Consider the following 18,272-nt stretch of genomic DNA (forward strand, 5'->3'; position numbering starts at 1 on the left):
GAGCACAAAGCAGAGGGGCCCGGTCAAATGAGGTTAGGGTACCAAACGCAGGATATAGACGTCATCTGGAGGAAGTGATGACTAAAAATGCATCTTCAAATAAGAATAGGATTTCTATTGGCACGTGGACGGTACACATAGCCTGCAATCAGCTGCCAACCTAAATGGTCCTGATTCAAACCCACCCAAAGACCCCACAGAAGAGAGACCTGAGCATCTGACGCCCTAAAGATTATGGCCAAAAAACCCGATGGAGAAATTCTACACTCGGGTCACTTTGAGGCCTGAGCCAACTCAATGAGAGCTAACAGCAATAACAACAATTACTGGTCAAAGAAATGAAGGTGTATACATTCTGGATGTGCGTGGAGGGGACAACTCTTTTTGAGGCAAATAGATTGAGGCTGGCACAATGAGGAAGGGAGGTAGAGAAGTTGTCGTGGACCAGACCAAAAGAAGTTTAAATGCCTTGTAGAGGCATCTGGGTTTTATCTTGTTAGCAGAAAGGAGCCAGTGATGTATTTTCGGCGAGAGAGAGGCATGGTCAGATAAGCCTTTCAGATCACTTCCCTGGTGTAGCTTTGTCGAAAATTGATTTGGGAAGGAAAGATAAGAGACTGGGAGAAGTTAGGAGGCAGATGTAGTAATCCAGATGGAATATTAGGAAGGCATGAACCTGGGCATTACTAGTTAGGAGAGGAAGCAAAATTGAGAATGTTAGATGGTGCAATAGAGGACTAACCAGATGGCTGGATACAGGTAGACCAGAAATGATGTCCCCCCTCAAGTGTCGCTTGCTCAGCGAGGCCTTAGAAAAGGCCTCACCATCCTTGCCAGCAGCCCTCTCCACTCCCCGACAGCGCTTCTCACAAACTGTGAAAGCAGACGTTCCTCCCGTTGCCCTCACACCCGATGTGCACGACTCTTCAAGGCAGGCTTGTGGTCTCTTTTGTTCACTGCTGAATCACCAAGATCTAAGATTTAATCTTTTTAACAAGTCAGTTGTACAGGAAAGAAATTTAAATAATACACATGTATTTGGCTGTTACATTTATCATTTTACAAAGCTGACACAAAAACAAACAAACAAACAAAAAGAAATCAGTTCTGCGACACTACATTGAAAGCTGAACACAAACCTTTTCTTCCGTTTTCCATTGTAATGGCAAAAGATACCACTCAGACTCGTGAGACGCCATCCTATTCCAATCTTTTCTTTAAGAAGGAGTCATTGGTATTAGACTGGAGACACTTTGCAGTCCGTGTTCTCAAGACAGTAGAGTTAGGCAAGCCGGCGCTGGAGCTCTCCACGCTGTCCTCCTGAAACCCCACGCCAGTGGATGGGATTGGTGTTGCGCATTGCCAAAATCCAACCCATAGTGCTTCCTCTGCTGCAGTTGGCTGTTTTACATGTTATATGAAGAGGTTTTTTTCAGGCTTCCGGTACCTGGGATTGCCTCCAGAGACAACCTGACATCTCATGTCCAGAACCATTCTTTGAAGTCAGCTGGTTTGTTACCCTCCCCTTTCACCTAGATTTGTTTTTTACTCTATCCAGTTTTCCAATTTCTGTTTCTCCCTTAAGGATGCCTGCTTTGCCTACAAACTTTGTCTTAGCCTTCAGGCAGTGTAGGTACTGGCATGCATCTGTTGGCTGCAAATACGCTCTTGAACCAAACGTAGGTATAGTTTCTCCTGCTCCGTTGACAGAATTTAATCTGCTACATCAGACACGCTGGATGGCTCCGGTGAAACCTGCTCCCTAATCCCAGGGGAGCGTGTAATATTCTGAATCTGGGCTTCAAGAAATAACTCCATGCGTCTCTGAATTGGGAGGCTTGGTTCTCAAACCACGCGGTTTGAGGAGCTGACATTTCTAAATACTTTTTGTTTCTCCAATCTGAGTTGTGTAACTCAATGCACACACCAAGACATGTGTTCCAATTTCCTTCCCTTCATGGTGTGTGGCGTTATCACTGGAACAATCAGGTGTAAGTTCGGCCACTGTAGCATCGGAGAATGAAAGATTTAAAGGCTAAGAACCTGTCTCAGGGTCCGTTGTTACCAGGATATTTTTTTAATTGTTTTATTGGGACTCGTACAATTCTCATCACAATCCATACATGCATCCGTTGTGTCAAGCACATATGCACATATGTTGCCCTCATCATTCTCAAAACATTTGCCTCCCACTCTAGCCCCTAATATCAGTTGCTCATTTCCCCTTCCCTCCCCACTCCCCCCTCCCTCACAAATCCTTCATAGTTCATAAATTATTATAGTTTTGTCATAAGTTACCCTGTCCGATGTTTCCCTCCGCCCTCTTCTCTGCTGTCCATCCCCCAGGGAGGAGGCAATACTTAGATTCTTGTAATTGGTTCCCCCTTTCTACCCCACATTCCCTTCACCCTCCAGGCATCGCCCCTCTCACCACTGGTCCTGAAGGAGTCATCTATCCTGGATTCCCTGTGTTTCCAGTTGCTGTCTGTACCAATGTACATCCTCCGGTCCAATCAGATTTGTAAGGTAGAATTGGGATCATGATAGTGGGGGGGAGGAAGCATTAAAGAATTAGAGGAAAGTTATATGTTTCATCATTGCTACCCTGCACCCTGATTGGCTCGTCTCCTCCCCACAACCCCTCAGTGAGGGGGTGTTCAGTTGACCAGGATATATTTTACAGCTGGACTGCTATCTTTATGAACACTGATATAACTGGCGAAGACTTCATACAATGTCACATTACTAGAACAAATTGTTCTTGTATTGAGGTAAGATTTAATAGAGGCCCAAAGTCCATTTGCTTCCCTCTTGCATTTGCTCACATATACACATATAAACAAATACACATATATTTTTAATTTTCATATTTACATATATATACAATTTCCCTTCTTTTCTCTTTCCTTTTTCCTCCTGCCCCACTATTATGTTTACCCATCATTCACCTCTCATTAATTCCTCTCCTATACGATTTGATTGGTCAAGCATGACCAGAAAAGCTCCACCCTCCTCGCCATCAATTTTAGAACACTTACTATTCCACTGTACCCATCATTCTTGGCTCACCTCCCCCAGCCTCCTTCCCTCCCACGCCCCCCAGGAACTGTCAGTCCAGTCACTGTCTCCTTAAGAAATATACAGATAGTCACAAGTTTAACAGGGATCCTGACATTGAACAGATGGACGTCTCTCTGTTAAAGAGGGAGAAGGACATGTTATAAGTCATCAGTCCACCCCCATTTCCTACAGCGTGCCGTGTCCCAGGTCCTGCTCACCTAGCACCACATACACCCTTTTAGTCATCACATTCACGATCACCAGTATCTGGATGTGTGCCTGGTATTCACTAAGTATTTGGAGAACGAATAAGTGGTTATGGTGCTGAAAAAAACTGAAGAAAATCAGTCTGGAGGAGGCGTGGATTTAGAGGGGGAAATGGGAAGTTTCTGAGTCTCTCCGGGGAAAAATAACAAAACCAACCACAACCTTTGAGTCAGTTCCTAGGACAGTAATAGCACCTGGACAAAGACAAAGCTGTGCAGAATCGGAGAGGGGGATTCTGTTCCTCTGCTTTCTTTGCAGAAATAAAGAATTTAAGCCCCAGAAAAGGGATGGGTCCATGACCACAGGACACGAAGCACTAACGCAGCTGAAACGAAGGCCCCAATCTCCTACTCACAGCCCTAGGGGTTACTCACAGCTACTCACAGCTCTAGGGATGTCCTGCATATGCCCTTCAGTGCCCTGGTCTCTACAGATTTCCACGCTCCCTAAACTCCACTTGCCTTTGACCTTGAGCTAGAACTTAATTCATTAGACTATTAAATGACTGCATTTTCAGGGCCCACATGACCAAGTATTCCAAGGAAAAGGAGTTCTAAGCCCAAATCAGATATCGAAAGATCGAGTTATGGAAGACTCCACTCCTAGGGCGAGTCTGCCTTATCCACTGCTGAGACAATAGCACTGCCTGCATAGCTCCCAATAGGCAACAGGTTGCCAGCACACCCTCAGTGGTTTCATTAGTCTGTCCACGGAGGCATCATGTATACACAATGAGTAGGTAGAGATCTTAAGTGCTCAAGTCAAATGAGTTCTGACAAACATATACACCCATGTGACGTCCACCTCAATCAAAATACAGAACATGACCATCGCCACAGCATAATCCCTCCTACCCATCCCAGTCAAAGCACACACACCCCACACCCACCACTAGGCAACCGCCATCCTGATTTCTGTCACCATGGTTCATTTTTCTAGTTTGAGAACTTCCTATAAAAATTATGATAAAAGCTCCTCTGTGTCTGGTCCCTTTTACATGTATCATGTCTGTGAGGTTCAGCACCTTAATGCTTTTATCAGTAGTATGCCCTTCATATTGCTGCGTAGTGTTCAAGAGCATGAATCTACCACAATGTGTGCCCACATTGTACTATTGATGGATATTTGAGTCATCCTTAGTTTTGAGCTATTGTAAATAAAGCTGCCATGAACATTCTTGTTTAAATCTATTAGGATGCTAAGGATTGAATTGTGTGTGTGTGCTAAAATAGGATTAAATCAACATAAGATTTTTTTTCTTCAGTCTTCCTTATTCGATGTCCAACTTTCACATAAAAATGAGGCAATTGAAAATACCATGGCGTGGGTCAGCTTCCCTTAGTCCTCAAAGCATATCCTTGCTTTTCGACACTTTAAAGAGGGTTTGTGCAACAGAGGTACCTAATGCAACCCATCCTCTGATCTCTTGACTGCTGCTTCCACGAGCTTTGATTGTGAATCCAAGCAAGACAAAATCCTTGACAATTTCAATCTTGTCTTCACTTATCATGATGTTACCTATTGATCCAGTTGTAAGAATTTTGATCTTCATGACATTGAGTTGTAATCCATACTGAAGGCTGCAATCCTTGGTCTTCATCAGCAAGTGCCTCAAGTCCTCCTTGCTTTCAGCAAGCAAAATTGTGTCATCTGCAGATCCTGGGTTGTTAATAAGCCTTCCTCTGATCCAGATGCCACATTCTTCTTCCTATGATCCAGCTTCTCTGATGATTTGCTCAACATACAGAGCGAATAAGTGTGGTGAGAGGATACAACCCTGTCACACAAATTTTCTCCTAATTTTAAGCCGTGCACTATTTCCTTGTTCCATTCACACAACTGCCTCTTGATCCCTGCACCAGTTTCTCATGAGCACAAGGAACTGTTCGGGAATTCCCTTTCTTTTCCAGGTTATCTGTCCATCACACAAGCTTCCTGCAGTAGATGAGCGAGCGCTTCATCAGCTTGCTAAAGCAGTTTACCGGGTATGCAATCCATTAATTCCAGTATTTGTCAAAAACAAGGATCTGGCACTCGGTGGAACACAATTCAGTGGTCTAGTCATATTAGGAATAGTTGCACAATCATCACCATAATCAATTTTGGTTGATATGTCTTATAACGATTTTTTAGCTCATAGGTATTCCTCTTCTTTTTTATTTGCAATGTTTTTGCCACAGAAATTGATTGTCATCTAAAGTTGCCCAGAGAGTGGATTTTATTGTTACCTCTTTGGCATATTCCTCTATCATCTGTATTTTCTGTAAATTGCCATTTTGATCTAGGAGCTTGGTCATATACAGGTGCAAAATTTGGGGAGAAACGACCTCATAAGTGATAGTGTGTTCCTCCCTTGGGAGGCACATAATGTCTGCTATCTCTCTTTTTTATAATGTCAGCTCAGTACCTAGAGCCATTATTCCATTTTAGTTACAAAACGGTAATGCTCCAATTCTATTTTGTCTTCAGTGATGTGTTGGAATATTTCTATTAAGAGAAACTGCCTTCTTGAACTAATTAGTCACCCAAAGTATAGTTCATATAAGAGAGGCAGAATAAATCTTATTTCCTTTTATATGTTTTCAAAATAATGAGTTAGTTCCGCAGTATCTTCTAATGGTGGCCAACAGTTTGGAACATATATTGCACCACTGTGATAGACTCATCATATGTTCTAATCTAAGGCAATTATCGCTACTATTGATGATAAGATTTTTCTACCATTCAAAAACTTCACCCACTGACAGGTAGCTTTCAAAAGTACTACTACTGTGGTTTCATGGTTTTTCTTTTCTCTAAAACCACATGTGGCTGTCTTTCTAATTCAAACAGTTCCATAGTGTAAGACAACACTGAGATCTTCACAGGATTACTTTCCCCAGCAGCAGCACCGAGTACCCACTCTATCCTGACCTCCTGCCATGTGCTGAGCTCCAGACTAGCCTTTCTTAGAGCAGTGTCACACAGGAGCCTTAGTAGAACTTAGGCAACAGAGCAGAGTAGTAAATGGCCAGAGTCCCTGGGTTCAAATCCTGATCTTACCTATCAGGCTTGGTAAAATTCTTTTTACCTTTTTCTGCCTCATTGTCCCCACATGTAAAATGAAGGGTAGTAATAGTACCTTGAAGGGATGTTATGATGATAAATCAGTTAATAGATGCAAAGCATCATTTACCTGGCATATGGCAAGCACTCAATAAATGTAAGCAGTTATTACTGCTCTCATCATTCAAGCTGAGCCTAGATTTCCTTTATGACTCCCACCCCTACCCACGAATGGAGGTTTGAGACCTCAGATGCCTGCAGGAACCCCCAATCTCCAGTCTCTACTAAGAAGAAACATGCATCAATAAGATACAAAAGCAAGAAGGAGTTGAACCTAGACATGCACTAGCCTCCTGACCCAAGGCAGCAATGGGGAGGGGGCGCAGTGGGGGGCGGGGGGACTGGGAACAGTATTAAATCTCATGGCACTAACTGTGCATTCCTTATCACTCTGAACTCATTTTCCCAAAGGCTTCTTATGCACACAGTAAGATTAGATTTTAAACTTTGGGAAGCATTCTTTTTTTTTTTTAATTAAATGATCATTTTCTGGGGGACTCTTACAACTCTTGTCACAATCCATACTTCGCTTCCATCAGGCGAATTCATACATGCGTTGCCTTCATTCTTTTCTAGACATTTACTTTCTATTGAGCCCTTGGTATCAGCTCTTTTTTTTCCCCACTCCCTCCCCTCCACCCTCATAACCCACTGCTAGATTGTGCATTGCTATTATTTTCATCTCTCACACTGACCGCTGTCTCCCTTCCCCCATGTTTTCTGTTGTTCTTCCCCCTGTAGAGGGGTGTATGGTTACGTGTCCATCGTTGCGATGTTTCCCGCTCTCTCCCTCCCTCTCCCCCACTTCCCCCTACCCTTCTGGTATCAGTATTCCCACTCCTGTTCCTGGATTCTCTGTGTCGTGAGCTCCCATCTTTTATCTGTACCTGTGTACATGTCCCGGTCTAGTCTGAATTGAGAAGCAGCACTGGGGTCATGGTAGTGGGGGCTGAGGAAGCCTCAAGGAACCAGAGGAATATAGTGTATTTTACTGCATCCTGGTTGACGCATCCCTTGCCTGTGGTCCCTCTGTGGGGGGATTGTTCCATTGTCTGTAGGTGGACTTTGGATTTCATTCTCAACAATATGCTTTTGTTTGTTTGTTGTCTGCTGATGCCTATTACCTGGTCCCTATGACTCCTCATGATCACACCAGCAGTGTGCTTCTTCCATGTCAATGTCTTGCTTCTCTGCTGAATGACGGCTTGTGTAACTTCAAGCCTTTAAGACCCCAGATGTTATATCTTTTAATAGTCAGGTACCATCCACCTTCTTCACCACATTTGCTTATGTACCTGTTTTGTCTTCAGTGATTGTGTCAGGAGGGTGAACATCTCAGACTGCCGATTTTTTAGAACAAAGTGTTCTTATATTGAGAGAGGGTATGAGCAGAGGCCCGAAGTCCATCCCCTACCTCAGTGTATTGCCGTATAAATATATGTACACAGATCAATACCTCTATTTTTGTGGATTAATGTATTTACATTTGTACACCACTAGGTTTATACCTCCATTGCTTTGCGTCCTCTGTTTCGTTTTACCTTCCTCCTGCCCCACTGTCCCCTTATTTCAGCCTGTTGGTACCTTCTCTTAGCTAGTTTGCTGTTGCTCTGATCCATTCCACCCCCAGATCCCTATCTCCTCCTTGTTACTGACTCTAATACCCTAGTTGTTCCCCTGTCTATGGTGCTGCCTGCTCACCTCCCACCGCCCTCACCCCCCAGGTCTCCCCAGGACTGTTGGTCCCACTGCTCTCTCCTCAGGCATGCTTCCCATGCCTATCTTATATAGGTAGGCACACCAACTATGACATAGCCCAACTGATTTAAAAAAAAAAAAAGATTTGAAAGAGAAAAGGAGAAGAAACAAGAAGAAAAAGGAAAGGGGGTGGTGGTGGGGGGGGGGGGAAAGAAGCAATATACAAAAATCCCGGGTCTGTTCAGGGAACCATTCTTACCCACATATCTTACTCAGCAATTCTGTGGGGAACAGGTTACTCTGATCTCCACTTGACAGGCAAAGGAACTAGAAATGACTTGTCCAACTGGCGACACCACGTGGACCAACACCCAAGGCATTTGACTCTCCTGCTTTCACAATCAGGCTTCCTCTGCTCATCTATTAATTGTTTCATTCAGTAAATATTTATTGAGTATTCATTTATAAGCTTTGTTCAGGTATTGGCAGGTGGCTAATATAGCAGCAGGTAAAGCAGTTGGTTAATAAAACAGAAACAAGAGGAACATAAATATCCTTGTCCTCGTGGGATTTATATCTAGCTGTTAGGTCCCATCGAGTCAGTTCTGACTCATAGCGATCAGTGTACAACAGAAGAAAGCATGTCTGCTCCCGGGCTAGCCTCACAATTCTTGTGTTTGAGCCCATTGTTGTAGCCACTATGTCAATCCATCTTGTCAAGGGTCTAATATAGCTAGTACTTATACGCGTAGTGGGAAAATATTAAAAACAAACAAGTAACAACATAGAGAATGTCGTATAACAATACCAAAAATTCACTGTCTTTGAGTTGATGCCGACTCACAGTGACCCTCTGGGACAGGCTAGAACGGTCCCTGTAAGCTTCTGAGTAGAAAGTCACGTCTTTCTCCTGAGGAGGGGCTGGTGGTCTCAAACAGCTGACCTTGTGAATGACAGCCCAACTCGGGACCACCATGCCACCAGGGTTCCTATATGACAGTAAGTCCTATGTAACATCATAAAGCAAGGAAAGGCAGTGGGAAAGCCAACAAGAGTTATGACACTAATAGACTAGCCAGGGAAAACCTTACGGAGAAGGTCCAATTCGAATCAAAGAGAGAGGTGAGTGCTGTCTGATTGCTCCTCTACCCAATATTTGCCTGGGGGTACACCAGGCAAAGAAAGCAGGCCAGGGCAAAGGTCTTGAAGGGAGAAGCAGCTGGAGGACTCAAGGAACCTGGAGGATGGAGTGTGTCGTCGTCGTCATCGTTGTTGTTGTTGTTGTTGTTGTTGTTGTTGTTAGATGCCATTAAGTCAGTTCCAACTCTCAGCAACCCGGTGTACAACAGAAGGAAACACTGAGCCCTCCTCACAACAGTTATGGGCAAACTCTTTGCTGCAGCCACCATGTTGATCCATCTTGCCGAGGGCCTTCCTCGCTTTCACTGCCCCTCTACTTTAGCCAGCATGATGTCCTTCGCCAGGCACTGGTCTCGCCTGGCAACATGTCCAAAGCACATGAGACAAAGTGTCACCATCCTTGCCTTTAAGAAGCCCTGGCTGTGCTTCTTCCAAGACAGAGTTGTTCATTCTCCGGGCAGTCCGTGGTACTTTCTGTATTCTTCACCAGCACCACAGTTCAAGGGCATCCATTCTTCTTCCCAGCCAGCACTCACATCCAACATTACTAAGTAGTCTTGAAGGCCCCTCCCTTTGCATCAAATTCTTACTGTTGAAAAGTTCAAAGCTTGGAGGGTAGGCAGCAAAAAAGAGAATCGTTTCAGAGTCAAACTCTTTAGGACTTTGTAAGAAATTATAAGGCCATTAATGTTTATTCTGAGGTACATGGATGTTATTGGAGAATTATTGTATTATCCTTCCCAGGAAGTAAGATTAATAATGATGCCTGACATAAGATAAGGCAGCAATACTAGCCCTAGGTGTTTCACCCACCAGAAAGTGCATACAATTGTACACTAAAAGACAAATACCATATTCAGAGCAGCGTTCTTCTAAATAGCACCCCAAAACTGGATAAAGCCCAAATGTCAAAAAAAAATTGTGGGGAGCCATATGCTGGCGAATGAATGACTGAACTCCATGGAAGAATATAAGTAGCAGGAGAGAAAGAAGAGAGTACAAGGGAGTATATTTGGAGTGATCGCATTTATATAAAACTTTAAAACAGACAATGAATTGCGGTAGAAGTTAAGATTGCATCTGCCTTTAGGAGGCAGTAAGTGGGCATGGGCACAAGGGAGATTCTGGTCGGGTGGAAGCGTCTTCTGTATTGATCCAAATGGGGGTTCCGAAAAAGCATTTACTTTGTGAGAATTCATCAAGCTGTCTACTTGCAATTTGTTCACTTTTCTTTATGTGCAAGTATGTTTGTCTTAGTTACCTAGTGCTGTTGTCACAAAAATATGACAAAGTGCATGGTTGTAAAGAACAGAAAGGCATTTCCTCACAGTCTAGGAACATACCAGCCCAGGTTCTGGGTGTGGCTGGCCCGGCAGTTCCTGGGTGTGTAGATGCATCTTCCCTGTCTTCGCAGGGTGTCTCCTTCCCACTGGTGTCCTTCTCTGCTCTGCGCGTTCCTAATCCAGAAGTGGTGCAGTTTAGAATCCATCCTGATAAGACTTCATTAACATACCAAAAAGGAACTCCTTCTTCCAGTGGTTGTGTTTATAAGAACAGGACTTAGGATCTCAGTATATATTTTCAAGGGAAGGGATACAATTCAGACCCTAACAATATTATGTGCCAATAATGTTTATTAAAGAAATAATGCAGGGAAATGAAAGACCTAAGGTATTTACTTGTGCCTCTGTTGCACAGTTATTGAGTACCTATGATCAAAAGGCACTGTGGGCTATCCCCAACATAGTTACTGGTTTTATTGTTTTGCTATACCAGTTATGGCAGACCCTTGGAGAAGAAAGCTTGTTCTCTTGATAAAGTGGCAGCAGGTTCATCCTTCTGAGAGCAGAAGACAATTGTGAAGTCAATCCTCTAGTCTGTGGTCCTACAACCAGACAATGACCATGGGAGAACCCTTCTCAGATGATGTATAGGAGCTCTGGTGGCACTTCAGGTTAAGCTTCAGGCTCCTAACTGCAAGGTCAGAGGTTCCCATCAACTGATCCTCAGTAGAAAGATGAGGTTGACTGCTCCCCAAAAAGATTTACCGTCTTAGAAATCTACAGAGCAGTCCTATCCTATAGGGTCACTATGAGTTGTAATCAGCCTGATGCCAACGAGTTTGGTCAAGTGATATAATGATTTGCAAACCCTTCTCGGGCTCTTAGCAAATACTTTCCATGTAGCAAACTTAAGGGTAATAGCTATGTCAGAAAATGTAATCAATACCAGGTGAGAAAATACTATGAGAAAAGGTAAGAGTAAAATAAAAATAATAAATTCTAGTTAATTGAGATGTAGGCTAGCTTATAAAAAGATTTCACATTTCTACAATTAACTTAAAGTCAAGCCTCGTTGCCTATTAACAGGCCAGCTCTCCATCTGGCATTTAAACTCCATCTTCCAGGAGACGAGCTGACATGGTGGGTAGCTTGTTCTTTAAACTGAGGGATATACAGAGCAGTTCATTAAAAGCACACCCTCAATTAAAGTCAGCCTGCATTAAGGCCAAATTACTTTAAATGCTGCATGTTTTAGTGTTATTGTGTACTTTTAAAAATACACTATATGTGAATATTTGCCAAAGCCCCGAAGGTGTGTATCAAAGTGTCAGGAATATATTCTCTCTAAAGCAAGAAGAGTGAGGCTGCAAGGAAACCATCACTTGGGTGGAAGGGGCAGGGGGAGCGGGGGCGAGGTGGGGTGAGGGGCACCAGAAATGACTCTGGGGACTATTCAGGGAAATAGGAAACTCCGAGTTAAAGCAAACCATCAGCCACAGTTCTCTAACTCTGAGATGATACTGGGAACATCCGTTTACCAGTTAACTACCCTGGCATTGACACGAGGGAGTACATTTAATGGACAAAGTATGAAGATCACTGAAGGGTGCCGTGTTTTGTTTGCAGGAAAGTACGACTGCGCAGCCTTCCCAGCCAGCACTGCTGCCCAACGCCACTGAGTAGCCCTGTGAGGCCCCTCCCACTCCTTCGAATGCTGGCTGGGGACAGCCTGTGCCTGGCCACGGAAGGAAGCAAGCTGCCCTGGGCAGCTCCTGTCCGGAGTTCCAAGCCCACAGAGTGAGTGGGAGAGTCTATTTGCAGCGAGCTAACGCCAGGAAGGCCCAGAATCTAAACCCATGAAAACGAACGGCCTAATGACTTTGAGTTTTTATGGTGATTTCCATCATCGTTTGAAGGAGCTAGAACGAACGAGAGGGAACTTTCCTAAGCACCTTGACTAAGACATTGTCGGTGTTTCAACAACAATTACATTGTGAGATGAAAATCGGTGGTTATGATCAAGCCAAATGGCTAATATAATTCATCGGCTGCATCTTTTCTAAAAAGATGAAAAACGCCACCCAGATAACAACTTAATAGATTTTGCAACATTAACTGAAGGTAATGCATTCTATTTTGTTGGACAGGTTGGGTTTTATGCCGGAAAGAAGAGAGAAAAATCTTTGCAAACATTAATTTTGGAAGGGAACCAAACGAAGCTGGTCTACTGATTTGGATTCACTTTGAAACCACCCACAGGAAACAGAACCAAAATGGACCCTGCCACATAGACACCCAGTGGACATACAGGCGAGGCAACGCGATGTTAGAGCCAGAGACTTGGCAACAGTCACTTCTGGGGGTCGCAGGATGTGCCTGAGGAAGGGTTCTGACCCCTTCTTTCCCCAGACACATCCTTTTGAAAAGCACGCCAACATGCTTTGAGTGCCACTGCAGTTACAGCGTAAAGCCCTTCCCTACAGCAGCACTATTTTCCTGTAGTGTTTTGTTTTGTTTTAAGCAGGACTGTTTTAAAGTAGAAGTCAGAGGAAAGGCGATCTGTCTCTCTGTTTGCCCTCTGCCTCATGGAAAGGGAAGTAAGGTCATTGTTGTGCTTTGCCCTTTGAAATGGCTTTCCGGAAGGTGTCGGCAAAGTCGCCTGCATTTGAAAAGAAAGGCAAAGTAGGGTTTTCCCCATCAGACTGGGAACCATAAGGCGCCAACCTGGGACCTTGGATTATGAAAATCAAATCAAACCCCCTGCTATGGAGTCAACAGAGCCCTGCAGACCCTCTGTAGGATGTCTGGGTCGGTGAATCTTATGGGAGCAGACAGCCTCCTCTGCAGGGGTTTGAAATGCTAGTCCTACTGGTTAGGAGTCCACTAAGGCACGGGAAAAGGAATTCTCTGGTTGTTTTTAGCCAACCCCCTTGGCTACTTGTGACCGCCCATTGCTCCTCAGCTCAGCCTCTGAGCCTGCCCACAGCCTCCTTTTCTGCCGTGTGTGACGTGTGGGTTTGCCCTGATGTGTGCACCCAGGGAGAGCCTCCTGTGCTCAAGAGAGCCCCTGTGGTCCGGTGGGTTAGGCGTTAGGTTGTTAACCATAGGATCAATGATTCAATCTCACCCCGCCTCTCCAAAGCCGAAAGATGAGGCTGCCTGCCCCAATAAAGGTAACAGCAGGAAGCAGTTCCACTCAGTTCTCCAGGGTTATTCCTTAAAGGGTCATTCCTTAAAAGTGGCCTAGATGACGATGGGCTCGTTTTCATTATCTGTCTTCCTTTGGGCAAGGCACTGCTGTATGTGACATGAGATCATGCAGGGCATCGTGGCACCCCTTACACCGAGAAGGACACCGAGGCTCAGGAAATATTGCATGGTTCGAGGAGGTAGCGTCTCGGTTAGAGGGGCCTCTCGGGCTGCCTTCTCCTGCCACTATCAGACCCGGGCCGTTTCGCTAGCCCGCTCCCTGGTATGGCAATGAACTTGGTTCTAAGACTTCCAGTCACCCACTAATGGCACCAGGAAGAGGAAGATGGAACGGGGCCGGGAAGAGATGTCAGAGGGTGCGCCCCTCCCTCCCCCAGGGGCAGGGTCGAACGCTTCAAAAGTCCAAATGCTCCTTCTTCATACCTGGATACACTTCAGAAATGCAGCCAGGGTCTCAAACGCGGGCATGGCCGGCACCCCAAGGCCTGCAGATCCTTGGCCACAAGCGGCAGTGTCCGCCCAATGCATCCGCCTGCCGGTAGCCACAGGGGTGCTCAGGCTCTCTGAACCCCCGAGTGCAGGGAGGAAACACCCCCGCGACAAACTCCGCAGTGCACCCTAGAAAGCCCTCCCCAAGCCCTCTGAAAGGGCGGGGTCCCGTTTCCACCGAGCAACGTCTGGGGCCGTCGTCAACGCAGGACCCGCACCTTTGAAGAGCATCCCTGGCGTCGCCCGCCGGCGGCCGGGTGAGTGCGGGTGCGGCTGGAGTCCGCCGGGACCAAGCCAGAGCCCGAGTCCCCGCGGCGTCCGGTGGCCCGGGACCTCTTTCCAACCACTGGTCTCGGTTGGCGAAGCCCAGGCCTGCAGGACCGAAAGCTGGGGCTCCCAGTAGAGAAGCGCCTCTGCGGACAGACGCTGTCCGCCTGCGGGGTCCCAGGGGTCGGGCCCTTAGCGGCCGTGGGGGGTTGTAGGTCCGCGTGAGCCCAGTCTTCCTTTCCCGGGATGCGAGGGAAGCGACCGCGGCCTTGACTCCATGCAGTGCGTCAGGCCAAGACCAGTCTTGGGGTGCCCTCGCCCCGTGGCTGCAACTAACGAAGGGCTCGGACCACCCACCAGGGACCCCTCCTAAGCATCCCCTGGGTTACAGAGTAGGACCTCCTCTGTGGCCTTCCTTAGATTGTGCCTCTTGTTTTTCCTTCTTCTTCTAAAATGCGGAGGATGGGGAGACAGAACCGAACATGACCATGGGCCTACAAGTGACCAGAAGGCCCTAAAACAATGCGATTTTCTGGTCCTTCCTCTGGAGGCCATGGGGGGAGGGCGGGAGTCGGGGGATCCTCTGGCCGCGAAAGGCCACTAAGCTGAAGGAAGAGTTGTGCAAGGGACTGGAAGTGATTTTCGCGGGCGCCGAGCAGTGATGGCCCCAGTCAGTGCCCGGATCTCTGAGATCCCCCAGAATCCTGTCCCTGGCCCTCATGGTCCAAGCCCAGTCAGTTCAGGGCAATAGATACACCAAAGCCAGGCTGTGTTCAGAGGCCCCAGGCGAAGCCACTGCCCCTGCCTGACTGTGCACTGCTTCCCCCCGCCCCCCGCCCCCCTGCGTCCCATCACCAGGCTGAGTCACAACCTCCCTGTCACTTGGGGAACTCTGGGCAGGGTGCCCCCGCCACTTCAAGGTCTGGTGTTCTCCCCACCCACCACCACACCCGGCCCTTTGGCCCCTAGAAATCCCTCCTGAGCCCCTGTGAGCCAGGGAAAGCTCCAGGTCCCTCTCAGGAGCCTCCTAGAGAGGACTGATGTTCTCGCAGACTGATGTTCTTGCTGTTCCACACAGCAAAACTGACGTTTCCACCAAAGCGTCCAGACCCTGAAGCCTGTCTTTCCTGGGACCAGCCACTCCGGGTCACCTGGATCTGTCCACACCTTCCACTGCGGCTGCTAGAGCTCCACTTTGGCAAGCCACCCAAAACTCTGCCTTTGAGGGTCTCCCCAGATCCTTGCCAAGTTCAGATCGACAGCGAGGTCTGTCCAGACCCTGAGCAGCTAAAGATGTTGACACCTTAGATACCAGGGTTTTAAAGACAGTAACACTGCGCTTGATGCTAGCCCATGCCCTCCCCCTAACAGTTAGGGCCTAGCTCCACTCTCCCCTTCTAAAAGGGTGGCTGGCACCCTTACTGTGATTTTGAGAGGCTCGGATTGGAAATAAGATGAGGGGTTCCTGAGCTTGAATAAGCCCAAGTCTAGCTTTCTACTCAGTGGGTTTTTTCCTGCCCCCCACACACCAGGATGACAAGAAAAATAATTACAAAGGCTGCCATTTATTGAACTTGCCAGCCAAACTTTAAAGGGCTTTATGAGTATTGTCTCGCATAAGTCTCACAGACAACTCAATGAAACCGTTTCTATTGCTGCACCCATTTGGCAGATCAGAGAACTGAGGTGCAGAAAGATCAACAGGGTCAACTTTCTGAGCCCCAGGCAGACACAGCCCAATATGCCCTTGCTTTTGCTTTGAAGGCAGGGGATAAGCTGCTGCTGCTGCTGCTGCTGCTGCTGCTGTTACGGTCAGTTCTGACCCATATCAGAGCCCTGGAATAGGGAGAGGGAACAGTGGTCAATGGGTTAAGTGTTTGGCTGGCACATGACACAAGGTCAGCAGTTAGAAACCACCTGCCACTCCGTGGGGAAAAAATGAGGCTTTGTACTTCCTTAGAGATTTACTTACAGCCTCAGAAATCCATGGACAAACTCTACTTTGTCCTATAGAGTCACTATAAGTAGGAATCATCTCCATAGCAGTGAACTTGGGTTTTTGTCTGTTTTGTTTGGGGTAGGGAAGGAGAGGAACCAACTGGGAATAGTCTTCTAAGGCTTCTACTTAGTGACAAACTCATCTGGATTCTACTTTTGGCTAAGAGTGTATTAGCTGTGTGATTTAAGCAAGTTGCTTAACCACTCTGAGTTTTGGTTTCTTCAGCTATGAAACAGGATGAACGATGCATAACTCAGAGGAGCAACCTTTAAGATCACCATGAGGATCAAATGAGAACTTCTTCCATACTCTTGTCCTGCCCGGCTCACCACAGGGAGGCATATAAGGAGTGCTTCCCCAAGATCAGATGTATTTGCTCCTTCCTTTCTGCATCGGCTGTGCCCAGGTCCCTACCTATCCAGCCTGCAGCCTGGCTTACCCAAGCATGGCTCACCCAATCAGGTCTTGGACAGGGTTGATGCCCTTCAGTGAGCTGGCCTTTACCTCAGCCTAACAGAGGAAAGGAGCCAACCAGAGTCCTCTGTCCACACTAACTTGTCACAACACACAGGACTTACTCTACTAAGCCAGTACTTAGTGGGAGCTTTACACATATTAACTCACGCTTCACAAGATATTATTGAGGCAGGACCACTCCCGTTGTACAGATTGGAAAGCTGAGGCACAGAGAGGATGCGTAACTTGCCTGTGGCCACATCATCAATGATGGACATGTAAATTTCAAACTGCAAGGTTACGGAGTCTCTTAACTGGGGGAGGGGACAAGAGTAGGAAGGGAAAGTGGGTGTTGAATCATAACTCACTTACTCAGTCACTGTCATCTCGAGTCCATTTTGACTCTTTTTTTTAAAATCACTTTATTGGGGGCTCTTAAAGTTCTTATAACATTCCATGCATCAATTGCATCAAGTATACATGTACATATGTTGCCATTATCATTTTCTTTTTTTATATAATGAAATTTTTTAGTTTAGTTTATTTATTTATCTTTTAATAAATAAATAACAACTCTTATCACAATCCATACATACATCAATTGTGTAAAGCATATTTATACATTCATTGCCCTCATCATTCTCAAAACATTTGCTCTCCACTTAAGCCCCTGGCATCAGATTCTCTTTTTTCGCCCCTCCCTCCCCGCTTCCTCCTCCCTCATGAGTCCTTGCTAATTTACAAATTATTATTTTGTCATATCTTCCCCTGTCTGACGCCTCCCTTCACCCACTTTTCTGTTGTCCATCCCCCAGGGAAGAGATCACATGTAGATCTTTGTAATCGGTTCCCCCTTTCCAACCCACTCTCCCTCTACGCTCCCAGTATCCATTTTGACTCTTGTTAACTAATAGGACAGAGTAGAGCCGCCTCTGAGGGTTTCTGAGACTGTAACTCTTTACATGAGTAGAAAGCCTCTTCTTTCTCCCAAGGGGCAGCTGGTGGTTTTGAACTGCTGACCTTGTGACTTTCAGCCCAACTTGGAACCACTACCACACCAGGGCTCCTACTTGTTGGAATATAGGTAAAAACACCTGCCCACATAGCCTGCTGGCAGCAGATCCCCGAGGGGCTGAGTCTCTCATCTGGGAGCCATCTTTATCCACCCAGTAGGTCACAGCTTCCTGGTATGGTCAGCACACACAGACCCACATACACACACAAACACACACACCATCTTATCCCTGGACCTGGACCTATGTTAAAGCCTTGACCTCTCTGAGTCTGATCCTGCCCCC

General features: G+C 46.3%; 1 pseudogene; it reads right to left on the reverse strand.

The window, feature by feature from the left end:
• Positions 1 to 1,200: 1,200 nt before the first annotated feature.
• Positions 1,201 to 18,272, reverse strand: part of LOC101640981 — a 22,612-nt pseudogene continuing 5,540 nt past the window's right edge.

This window comes from Echinops telfairi, unplaced genomic scaffold (genome assembly GCF_000313985.2).
Source record: "Echinops telfairi isolate 266 unplaced genomic scaffold, ASM31398v2 ScPeMD7_3;HRSCAF=10, whole genome shotgun sequence".
Classification (NCBI taxonomy): domain Eukaryota; kingdom Metazoa; phylum Chordata; class Mammalia; order Afrosoricida; family Tenrecidae; genus Echinops; species Echinops telfairi.